The sequence below is a fragment of the Takifugu flavidus genome, unplaced genomic scaffold (genome assembly GCF_003711565.1).
Source record: "Takifugu flavidus isolate HTHZ2018 unplaced genomic scaffold, ASM371156v2 ctg645, whole genome shotgun sequence".
Classification (NCBI taxonomy): Eukaryota; Metazoa; Chordata; class Actinopteri; order Tetraodontiformes; family Tetraodontidae; genus Takifugu; species Takifugu flavidus.
In genome coordinates this window covers 1-10,814 of record NW_026622257.1, presented here as the reverse complement: position 1 = coordinate 10,814, position 10,814 = coordinate 1, and the positions used below count along the sequence as shown (strand labels likewise).

General features: G+C 43.5%; 5 pseudogenes; all 5 read left to right on the top strand.

The window, feature by feature from the left end:
* The first annotated feature begins 6 nt into the window (after positions 1-6).
* LOC130521022 (NADH-ubiquinone oxidoreductase chain 4-like) lies at positions 7-5,279 on the top strand (annotated as a pseudogene).
* Positions 1,711-5,279, top strand: LOC130521021 (NADH-ubiquinone oxidoreductase chain 5-like; annotated as a pseudogene).
* Positions 3,489-5,279, top strand: LOC130521024 (cytochrome b-like; annotated as a pseudogene).
* Positions 5,280-9,063: 3,784 nt separating this feature from the next.
* Positions 9,064-10,040, top strand: LOC130521023 (NADH-ubiquinone oxidoreductase chain 1-like; annotated as a pseudogene).
* Positions 10,041-10,221: 181 nt separating this feature from the next.
* On the top strand, positions 10,222-10,812 carry LOC130521025 (NADH-ubiquinone oxidoreductase chain 2-like; annotated as a pseudogene).
* The last annotated feature ends 2 nt before the right edge of the window (positions 10,813-10,814 follow it).

Below are 10,814 nucleotides of genomic sequence, written 5' to 3'. Positions count from 1 at the left end.
ACCATTACTCCTTCTAGCATTCTCAGCATGCGAAGCTGGTGTAGGACTAGCTTTAATAGTCGCCACAGCCCGTACCCACGGATCAGATCACCTACAAAACCTAAACCTCCTACAATGCTAAAAATCCTAATCCCAACCACCATACTTATCCTAGCAGCATGATTAACACCCCCTAAATGACTATGACCCTCTTCACTCCTTAACAGTCTCCTAATTGCTCTTACCAGTCTACTATGGCTAAAAAACGCTTCTGAAACAGGATGAACTTTCCTCAACCCCTACTTGGCCACTGACCCACTATCAACCCCCCTTTTAATTCTCTCATGCTGACTCCTTCCTCTAATAATCCTAGCCAGCCAAAACCACACATCTCATGAACCAATTAACCGTCAACGAATGTATATTACACTTCTTGCCTCCCTGCAATTCTTCCTGATCCTTGCCTTCTCCGCCACAGAAATGATCATGTTTTACGTAATATTTGAAGCCACTCTAATCCCTACCTTGATCCTCATTACTCGCTGAGGAAACCAAGCAGAGCGTCTTAACGCAGGTACATACTTCCTTTTCTATACCCTAGCAGGCTCTCTACCCCTCCTCATCGCACTACTACTTTTACAAAACTCTAATGGGTCCCTATCCCTCCTTATACTGCCCCACTTAGGCCAACTTGAATTAACATCATACGCAGATAAAATCTGATGAGCAGGATGTATCCTGGCATTCCTAGTTAAAATACCCCTTTACGGAGTTCACCTTTGACTACCAAAAGCTCACGTAGAAGCCCCCATTGCAGGATCTATAGTACTAGCCGCTGTACTACTAAAACTAGGAGGCTACGGCATAATACGAATTTTAGTCACTCTAGACCCCTTAACCAAAGAACTCAGCTATCCATTCATTGTCTTAGCCCTCTGAGGCGTAATTATAACTGGTTCCATCTGCATACGTCAAACAGACCTAAAATCATTAATTGCCTACTCATCAGTTAGCCACATAGGACTGGTAGTTGGAGGTATTCTTATCCAAACCCCCTGAGGATTCACCGGCGCACTAATCCTTATAATTGCTCATGGATTAACATCATCCGCCTTATTCTGTCTAGCTAATACTAGCTACGAGCGCACACACAGCCGAACTATACTACTTGCCCGAGGTATACAAATAATACTCCCTCTAATAGCGGCCTGATGATTCATCGCAAGTCTCGCCAATTTAGCACTACCACCCCTTCCCAACTTAATAGGAGAACTAATAATTATTACCTCCCTATTCAATTGATCCCCCTGAACAATTGGCCTTACTGGACTGGGCACACTTATTACTGCCGGCTACTCACTCTATATATTCCTCATAACCCAACGAGGGCCCGCCCCCAACCACCTCCTAGCTCTCGAACCCTCACACACCCGAGAGCACCTTCTCATTGCCCTCCACCTCCTCCCACTAATCTTAATTATTACAAAGCCAGAGCTAATCTGAGGGTGAACTGCCTGTAGACATAGTTTAATCAAAACATTAGATTGTGATTCTAAAAACAGAGGTTAAACCCCTCTTGTCCACCGAAAGAGGTTCGCAACAATGAAGACTGCTAATCTTCATCCCCCTCGGTTAAACTCCGGGGCTCATTCGACCCAGCTTTTAAAGGATAATAGCTAATCCGTTGGTCTTAGGAACCAAAAACTCTTGGTGCAACTCCAAGTAAAAGCTATGCACTCCACTCCTCTAATTATAACATCTACCCTAATTATTATTTTTGCACTACTCATCTACCCAGTTTTAACAACCTTTTCCCCAAAACCACAAAACCCAAACTGAGCACTCATCCAAGTGAAAACAGCAGTAAAATACGCCTTCCTCGTCAGCCTCCTCCCCCTATGCCTTCACCTTAACGAAGGAACTGAGTCCATCATCACTAACTTAAACTGAATAAACACCCTCACCTTTGACATCAACATCAGCCTTAAATTCGACTCCTACTCAATTATCTTTACCCCAGTAGCACTATACGTAACCTGATCCATTTTAGAGTTTGCATCCTGGTACATACACTCAGACCCATTTATAAATCGATTCTTTAAGTACCTTCTAGTCTTCCTAATCGCAATAATCATTCTTGTCACCGCCAATAATATATTTCAGCTCTTCATCGGCTGAGAGGGGGTTGGTATCATATCATTCCTTCTTATCGGCTGATGATACGCACGAGCAGACGCTAATACAGCTGCCCTACAAGCAGTCATCTATAACCGAGTCGGAGACATTGGATTGATCATCGCCATAGCCTGAATAGCCACCCGCCTAAACTCCTGAGAACTACAACAAATCTTCTTTTCCACTAAAAACACAGACATAACCCTCCCATTAATTGCCCTGATCTTAGCCGCAACAGGCAAATCAGCTCAATTCGGCCTTCACCCGTGACTTCCTTCTGCAATAGAAGGTCCTACGCCGGTCTCTGCCCTACTCCACTCTAGCACTATAGTTGTTGCAGGAATCTTCTTAATAATCCGTATCTCCCCCCTCTTAGAAACCAACCCAACAGCTCTCACACTCTGCCTATGTCTAGGAGCCCTAACCACCCTATTTACCGCTACCTGCGCCTTAACCCAAAACGATATCAAAAAAATTGTAGCTTTTTCAACCTCCAGTCAACTAGGCCTAATGATAGTTACCATCGGCCTAAATCAACCCCAACTTGCCTTCCTGCACATCTGCACCCACGCTTTTTTCAAAGCCATATTATTCTTGTGCTCCGGGTCTATTATTCACAGCCTAAATGATGAACAAGACATCCGAAAAATGGGAGGAATACACCACTTGACCCCCGTCACCTCTTCATGCCTAACAATTGGCAGCCTAGCCCTGACCGGAACCCCCTTCCTAGCTGGCTTCTTTTCCAAAGACGCCATCATCGAATCTTTAACCACCTCCCAATTAAACGCCTGAGCCCTATGCCTCACCCTCCTAGCAACTTCTTTCACAGCTATCTACAGCCTACGAGTCGTATTCTACGTATCCATAGGCCACCCTCGCTTTAATCCCCTTTCACCAATTAATGAAAATAACCCATCTGTAATTAACCCCATCAAACGACTAGCATGAGGCAGCATTATTGCTGGCCTACTAATTACCACAAACCTTCTCCCAACAAAAACACCTGTAATATCAATACCCATAGTTGTTAAACTTACTGCTCTTATCGTCACAATCTTGGGACTCCTAATTGCCCTAGAATTAGCTTCCTTAACCTCCAAACAACTTAAACCCACACCACACCTGTCCTCCCACCACTTCTCAAACATACTTGGCTTCTTCCCAACAATTGTACACCGTGCCTCTCCTAAAATTAATCTCATCTTAGGGCAAACAATTGCTACCCAAATTATTGACCTAACCTGACTAGAAAAAGTTGGACCCAAAACAATCTCATCTATTAACACCCCCCTCATCTCTTCCATTAGTAACATCCAACAGGGATCAATCAAGACATACCTTGTCCTCTTCCTCACCACCCTTGCTCTATCAACCCTTGTTCTTCTCACCTAACCGCTCGAAGAGCCCCCCGACCCAACCCCCGCACCAGCTCTAATACTACAAGCAACGTCAATAACAAGACCCAGGCCCCTAATAGCAACACTCCCCCACCGCTAGAATATATAAGTGAAACCCCGTCCATATCACCTCGAAAAACTGCATCTCAATCTATCTCTCCAGAAACCCCTCATCAAACCTCTTCATCAAGGACCATATTTGTGTACAAGATACCAAAAACAAAAAAAAAATATCCAAAAAAGAACAAAACCACCTGTCAGCCTGTAGGCGCCTTAGGATCCTTATCTGCAGACAGCGCTGACGAATAAATAAACACAACCAACATACCCCCCATATAAATCATTAACAATACCAAAGACAAGAAAGTTCCCCCATGTAAAACCGAAGCCCCACAGCAAAGAAGTGCAACCAGCACCAAATTGAAAACTCCATAAAAAGGAGCAGGATTTGTAGACAACACAATTATCACAACCAACATCCCTAATAAAAGAAAAACAAGCGCATAAAACATAGTTTCTGCCAGGATTTTAACCAGGACCTATGGCGTGAAAAACCATCGTTGTCACTCAACTACAAAAACACTAATGGCCAGCCTACGCAAAACCCACCCCCTACTAAAAATCGTAAACGACATAGTAATTGACCTCCCTACCCCCTCAAACATTTCCGCCTGATGAAACTTTGGCTCCCTACTCGGATTATGCCTTATTGCACAAATCATCACAGGACTGTTCCTTGCAATACACTACACATCCGACATCTCTACCGCCTTTTCATCCGTAGCCCATATTTGCCGAGACGTAAACTACGGCTGACTAATTCGTAATCTACATGCAAACGGTGCCTCATTCTTTTTTATCTGCTTATACTCCCACATCGGCCGAGGTCTCTACTATGGCTCTTACCTAAGTAAGGAAACCTGAAACGTAGGAGTAGTCCTCTTACTTTTAGTAATGGCCACCGCCTTCGTAGGGTACGTTCTTCCATGAGGACAAATATCCTTCTGAGGCGCCACCGTAATTACAAACCTGCTTTCTGCCGTCCCCTACGTAGGAAACACACTCGTTCAATGAGTATGAGGAGGCTTTTCAGTAGACAGTGCCACTCTAACACGATTCTTTGCCTTCCACTTCCTCCTCCCATTTATCGTTGCAGCCGCTGCTATCGTTCATCTTATTTTTCTTCACGAAACAGGCTCCAACAACCCCCTAGGACTTAATTCAAACGCAGACAAAATCCCATTCCACCCATACTTCTCTTACAAGGACCTCCTAGGCTTCACAATCATGCTCTCAGCCCTCGCAGCACTCGCCCTATTCTCCCCAAACTACCTCGGAGACCCTGACAACTTTACACCAGCCAATCCTCTTGTCACCCCCGCCCATATTAAACCAGAATGATATTTCCTATTTGCATACGCAATCCTGCGATCTATCCCCAATAAGCTAGGAGGTGTTCTGGCCCTTCTTGCCTCAATCTTAATTCTTATAGTAGTTCCTTTCTTACACACCTCCAAACAACGAAGCCTAACATTCCGCCCACTATCACAATTCCTATTCTGAACCCTAATCGCCGACGTAGTCATCTTAACCTGAATTGGAGGCATACCCGTCGAACACCCTTACATTATTATCGGACAAATTGCCTCAGTACTTTACTTCTCCCTCTTCCTGATCTTGATGCCAATAGCCGGTTGACTAGAAAACAAAATACTAAACTAACAAGCATTAGTAGCTCAGACTCAGAGCGTCGGTCTTGTAAACCGAACGTCGGGGGTTAAAATCCCCTCTTATGCTCAAAAAGAAGGGACTTCAACCCCCACCACTGGCTCCCAAAGCCAGCATTCTTAATTAAACTACTTTTTGATAATACATATATGTATTATCCCCATTCATATATATCGAACATTAATACAATGCATAACTAAGACATAATATTATACATCCACTTATAATATTTTTACACATAGAACAAGTACAAAAAATCAAGAATGCTAAAAGCATAACTAGAAAATCCTTAAAACTGTTTAAAAACTGAACGAAACTTAAGAACGAACAATAAATTTATCAGTCAAGATATACCAGGACTCAACATCCTATAAAATATCAATTATCAATGTAGTAAGAACCGACCATCAGTTGATTTCTTAATGCATATTATTATTGAAAGTGAGGGACAATAATAGTGGGGGTTTCACTGAATGAACTATTCCTGGCATTTGGTTCCTATTTCAGGGCCATTGACTGATTTACTCCTCATTCTTTTATCGACACTGACATAAGTTATTGGTGGAGTTCATTAGTGAGATAACTCCACATGCCGAGCATTCTCTCCACAGGGGTCAGGTTATTTTTTCTCTTTTTCCTTTCAATTGACATTTCAGAGTGCAACGCGTCAACGGTTCATCAAGGTTGAACATTTTCTCTTGATTTACGATAATGTCAATTAATGGATTAAGACATCATATAAGAATTACATTACTGATTTCAAGGACATAATAATAATACGATTCAACAATCATACAATTTCACCCCCTTCTTCTTTTTAAAAAATTAACGTATACCCCCCCTACCCCCCCAAAAAATAAAAGAGACCTTTAAGTTAAACCAAACCCTCCACTTAATTAAATACTCATTATATTATTATCATATATTATAATATTATAATAATATAATTATATGCTAGCGTAGCTTAACCAAAGCAGAGTACTGAAGATGCTAAGATGGACCCTGAAAAGTCCCGCAGGCACAAAAGCTTGGTCCTGACTTTACTAACAACTCTGATCAAACTTACACATGCAAGTATCCGCATCCCAGTGAAAATGCCCCCCGCCCCCCGTCCGGAAATAGGGAGTTGGTATCAGGCACACAAATTTGTAGCCCATGACACCTAGCTTTGCCACGCCCCCAAGGGAATTCAGCAGTGATAAACATTAAGCCATAAGTGAAAACTTGACTTAGTCATGATCTAAAGAGTCGGTAAAACTCGTGCCAGCCACCGCGGTTATACGAGAGACCCAAGTTGTTAGCCAACGGCGTAAAGGGTGGTTAGAACTATAAACATTAAACTGAGACCGAACACCTTCAAGGCTGTTATACGCTTCCGAAGCAACGAAGAACAATAACGAAAGTAGCCTCACTAACTCGAACCCACGAAAGCTAGGACACAAACTGGGATTAGATACCCCACTATGCCTACCCCTAAACACGATATGAAACTACGTACATATCCGCCTGGTTACTACGAGCATTAGCTTAAAACCCAAAGGACTTGGCGGTGCTTTAAAACCATCTAGAGGAGCCTGTTTTAAAACCGATACTCCCCGTTCAACCTCACCCCTCCTTGTTTTAACCGCCTATATACCACCGTCGTCAGCCTACCCTGTGAAGGACAAATAGTAGACAAAATTGGCACAGCCAAAAACGTCAGGTCGAGGTGTAGCGAATGGAGGGGGACAAAATGGGCTACATTCTCTGCCTAGAGAACACGAAAGATGTGCTGAAATGCACACCCGAAGGAGGATTTAGCAGTAAGCAAGAAATAGAGTGTCATGCTGAAACCGGCTATGAAGCGCGCACACACCGCCCGTCACTCTCCCCAAACTCTTAATTTAAAAATAACTAATAAGCCACCAAAAGAAAAGGGGAGGCAAGTCGTAACATGGTAAGTGTACCGGAAGGTGCACTTGGAAAAACCGGAGCATAGCTTAACAGCTTAAAGCACCTCCCTTACACCGAGTTGACGCCCGTGCAAATCGAGCTGCCCCGACACCTAACAGCTAGCCCCCACCCCACCCACAACAAACCACTATAAATACCCCCTAAGATACTTAACTAAACAAAACAAATCATTTTACCACCCTAGTATAGGAGATAGAAAAGGAACTAGGAGCTATAGATAAAGTACCGCAAGGGAACGCTGAAAGAGAAATGAAACAACCCAGTAAAGTAAAAAAAAGCAGAGATTACACCTCGTACCTTTTGCATCATGATTTAGCTAGTATAATTAGGCAAAGAGCACTTTAGTCTAACACCCCGAAACTGAACGAGCTACTCCAAGACAGCCTTTATAGGGCACATCCGTCTCTGTGGCAAAAGAGTGGAAAGAGCTTTGAGTAGAGGTGATAAACCTACCGAGTTCAGTTATAGCTGGTTGCCCGAGAACTGAGTATAAGCTCAGCCTTTTGGCTTCTTAACTCCATAACTATTTATATTAACCCGACTTTAAGAAACCAAAAGAGTTAATCAAAGGGGGTACAGCCCCTTTGATACAAGAAACAACTTTTAACAGGAGGATAAGGATCATAAAAATTAAGGCACCGCGCTTAAGTAGGCTTAGAAGCAGCCACCACAAGAAAGCGTTAAAGCTCTAGCACATCCCTGCCACAAATACCAATAAAACACTCCTAACCCCTTCCCCTACCGGGCTTTTCTATGCTCCCATAGAAGAAATTATGCTAAAATGAGTAATAAGGGGCCGACCCCCTCCAAGCACAAGTGTACATCAGAACGAACCCCCACCGAAATTCAACGGACCCAACCAAAGAGGGAAATAAATATTAAACTCACAACAAGAAAAACATTTAACACTTCTCCGTTACCCCTACACTGGTGTGCCAAATAGGAAAGACTAAAAGAAAAAGAAGGAACTCGGCAAACTCAAAGCCTCGCCTGTTTACCAAAAACATCGCCTCTTGCTTCAGTGAATAAGAGGTCACGCCTGCCCTGTGACTATATGTTTAACGGCCGCGGTATTTTGACCGTGCAAAGGTAGCGCAATCACTTGTCCTTTAAATGTGGACCTGTATGAATGGCATAACGAGGGCTTAGCTGTCTCCTTTCTCAAGTCAATGAACTTGATCTCCCCGTGCAGAAGCGGGGATAAAACCATAAGACGAGAAGACCCTATGGAGCTTTAGACAAAAAACAGCCCCTGTCAATAAACCCTAAATAAAGGAAATAAACCTAGTGAACCTGTTTTAATGTCTTTGGTTGGGGCGACCGCGGGGTAACAAAAAACCCCCATGTGGAATGAAAATACCCTTTTTAAAACCAAGAGTCACCACTCTAGGATACAGAACATCTGACCAATAATGATCCGGCTAAAGCCGATTAACGAACCGAGTTACCCTAGGGATAACAGCGCAATCCTCTTTTAGAGTCCATATCGACAAGAGGGTTTACGACCTCGATGTTGGATCAGGACATCCTAATGGTGCAGCCGCTATTAAAGGTTCGTTTGTTCAACGATTAAAGTCCTACGTGATCTGAGTTCAGACCGGAGTAATCCAGGTCAGTTTCTATCTATGAAGTACCTTTTTCCAGTACGAAAGGACCGAAAAAGAGGGGCCAATGTCCAAACAAGCCCCACTCTCACTTGCTGAATCCAGCTCAAGCAAATAAGAGAGTACAAAACTAAGTCAAAGAACATGACATGTTAGTGTGGCAGAGCCCGGTATTGCAAAAGCCTTAAACCCTTCGAACAGAGGTTCAACTCCTCTCCCTAACTATGACTACAATACTAATTACCCACTTAATTCACCCCCTAACCATTATTGTCCCCGTTCTACTAGCCGTAGCCTTCTTAACATTAATTGAACGAAAAGTTTTAGGTTACATGCAGTTACGAAAGGGGCCCAATATCGTAGGACCTTATGGACTCCTCCAACCCATCGCCGACGGCGTTAAACTTTTCATCAAAGAGCCTGTCCGACCATCCACCTCCGCCCCCATCCTATTCATTATTGCCCCTACACTAGCCCTTACTCTCGCCATAATAATATGAACACCAATGCCCCTCCCCTACCCCATCCTTGACTTAAATCTAGCCATTCTATTTGTTCTAGCTATCTCTAGCTTGGCAGTCTACTCTATTCTAGGCTCCGGATGAGCCTCCAACTCAAAATATGCCCTTATAGGATCCCTACGAGCAGTTGCACAAATAATCTCATACGAAGTAAGTCTAGGACTAATCCTTTTATCATTGATTATTTTTACAGGCAACTTTACCCTACAAACATTTAACGTCACCCAGGAAAGCATTTGACTTATTATCCCAACATGACCCCTCGCAGCAATATGATACATCTCCACGCTAGCCGAAACAAACCGAGCCCCCTTTGACCTAACAGAGGGAGAGTCCGAACTGGTATCTGGGTTCAATGTTGAATATGCAGGAGGCCCCTTTGCCCTATTCTTTCTAGCAGAATACGCCAACATCCTCTTAATAAACACACTCTCCACAATCCTATTCCTAGGAGCCTTACATATACCCGCTCTTCCAGAACTGACCTCTATCAACTTAATATCAAAAACAGCCATTTTATCCCTCATCTTCCTATGAGCCCGAGCCTCCTACCCACGATTCCGATATGACCAGCTAATACACCTCACATGAAAAAACTTCCTACCACTTACATTAGCATTCATTATCTGACATCTTGCACTCCCAACTACAATAGCAGGCCTTCCCCCTCAAATATAAAAGGAACTGTGCCTGAAACAAAGGACCACTTTGATAGAGTGAATCATGAGGGTTAAATTCCCTCCAGCTCCTTAGAAAGAAGGGACTTGAACCCAACCCGGAGAGATCAAAACTCTCAGTGCTTCCACTACACCACTTTCTAGTAAAGTCAGCTAAATAAGCTTTTAGGCCCATACCCTAAAAATGGAGGTTAAAATCCCCCCTTTACAAATGAACCCTTATATCACCGCCTCCCTTTTATTTGGTCTGCTGTTAGGTACAACTATTACAACTACCAGCACACACTGACTAATTGCATGAATGGGCCTAGAAATCAACACCCTAGCTATTATTCCCCTAATAGCCCAACAACACCACCCACGAGCAATTGAAGCCACTACAAAATATTTCTTAACTCAAGCTGCCGCAGCAGCAACCCTTCTCCTCGCAGCCACAACCAACGCCTGAATAACAGGTCAATGAGAACTACAGCAAGCTACTCACCCAGTCCCAACAACCATAATTACTATTGCATTAGCCTTGAAAATTGGACTAGCCCCGCTCCACACCTGACTCCCAGAAGTAATACAAGGACTAGACCTTACAACCGGACTTATCCTGGCCACATGACAAAAAATCGCACCATTCTCCCTTCTACTACAAATTCAACCCAACAACCAAACACTCTTAATCCTCCTCGCCATCCTCTCCATACTTGTCGGCGGATGAGGAGGCCTGAATCAAACCCAAGTACGTAAAATTCTAGCCTACTCCTCCATCGCCCACCTAGGCTGAAT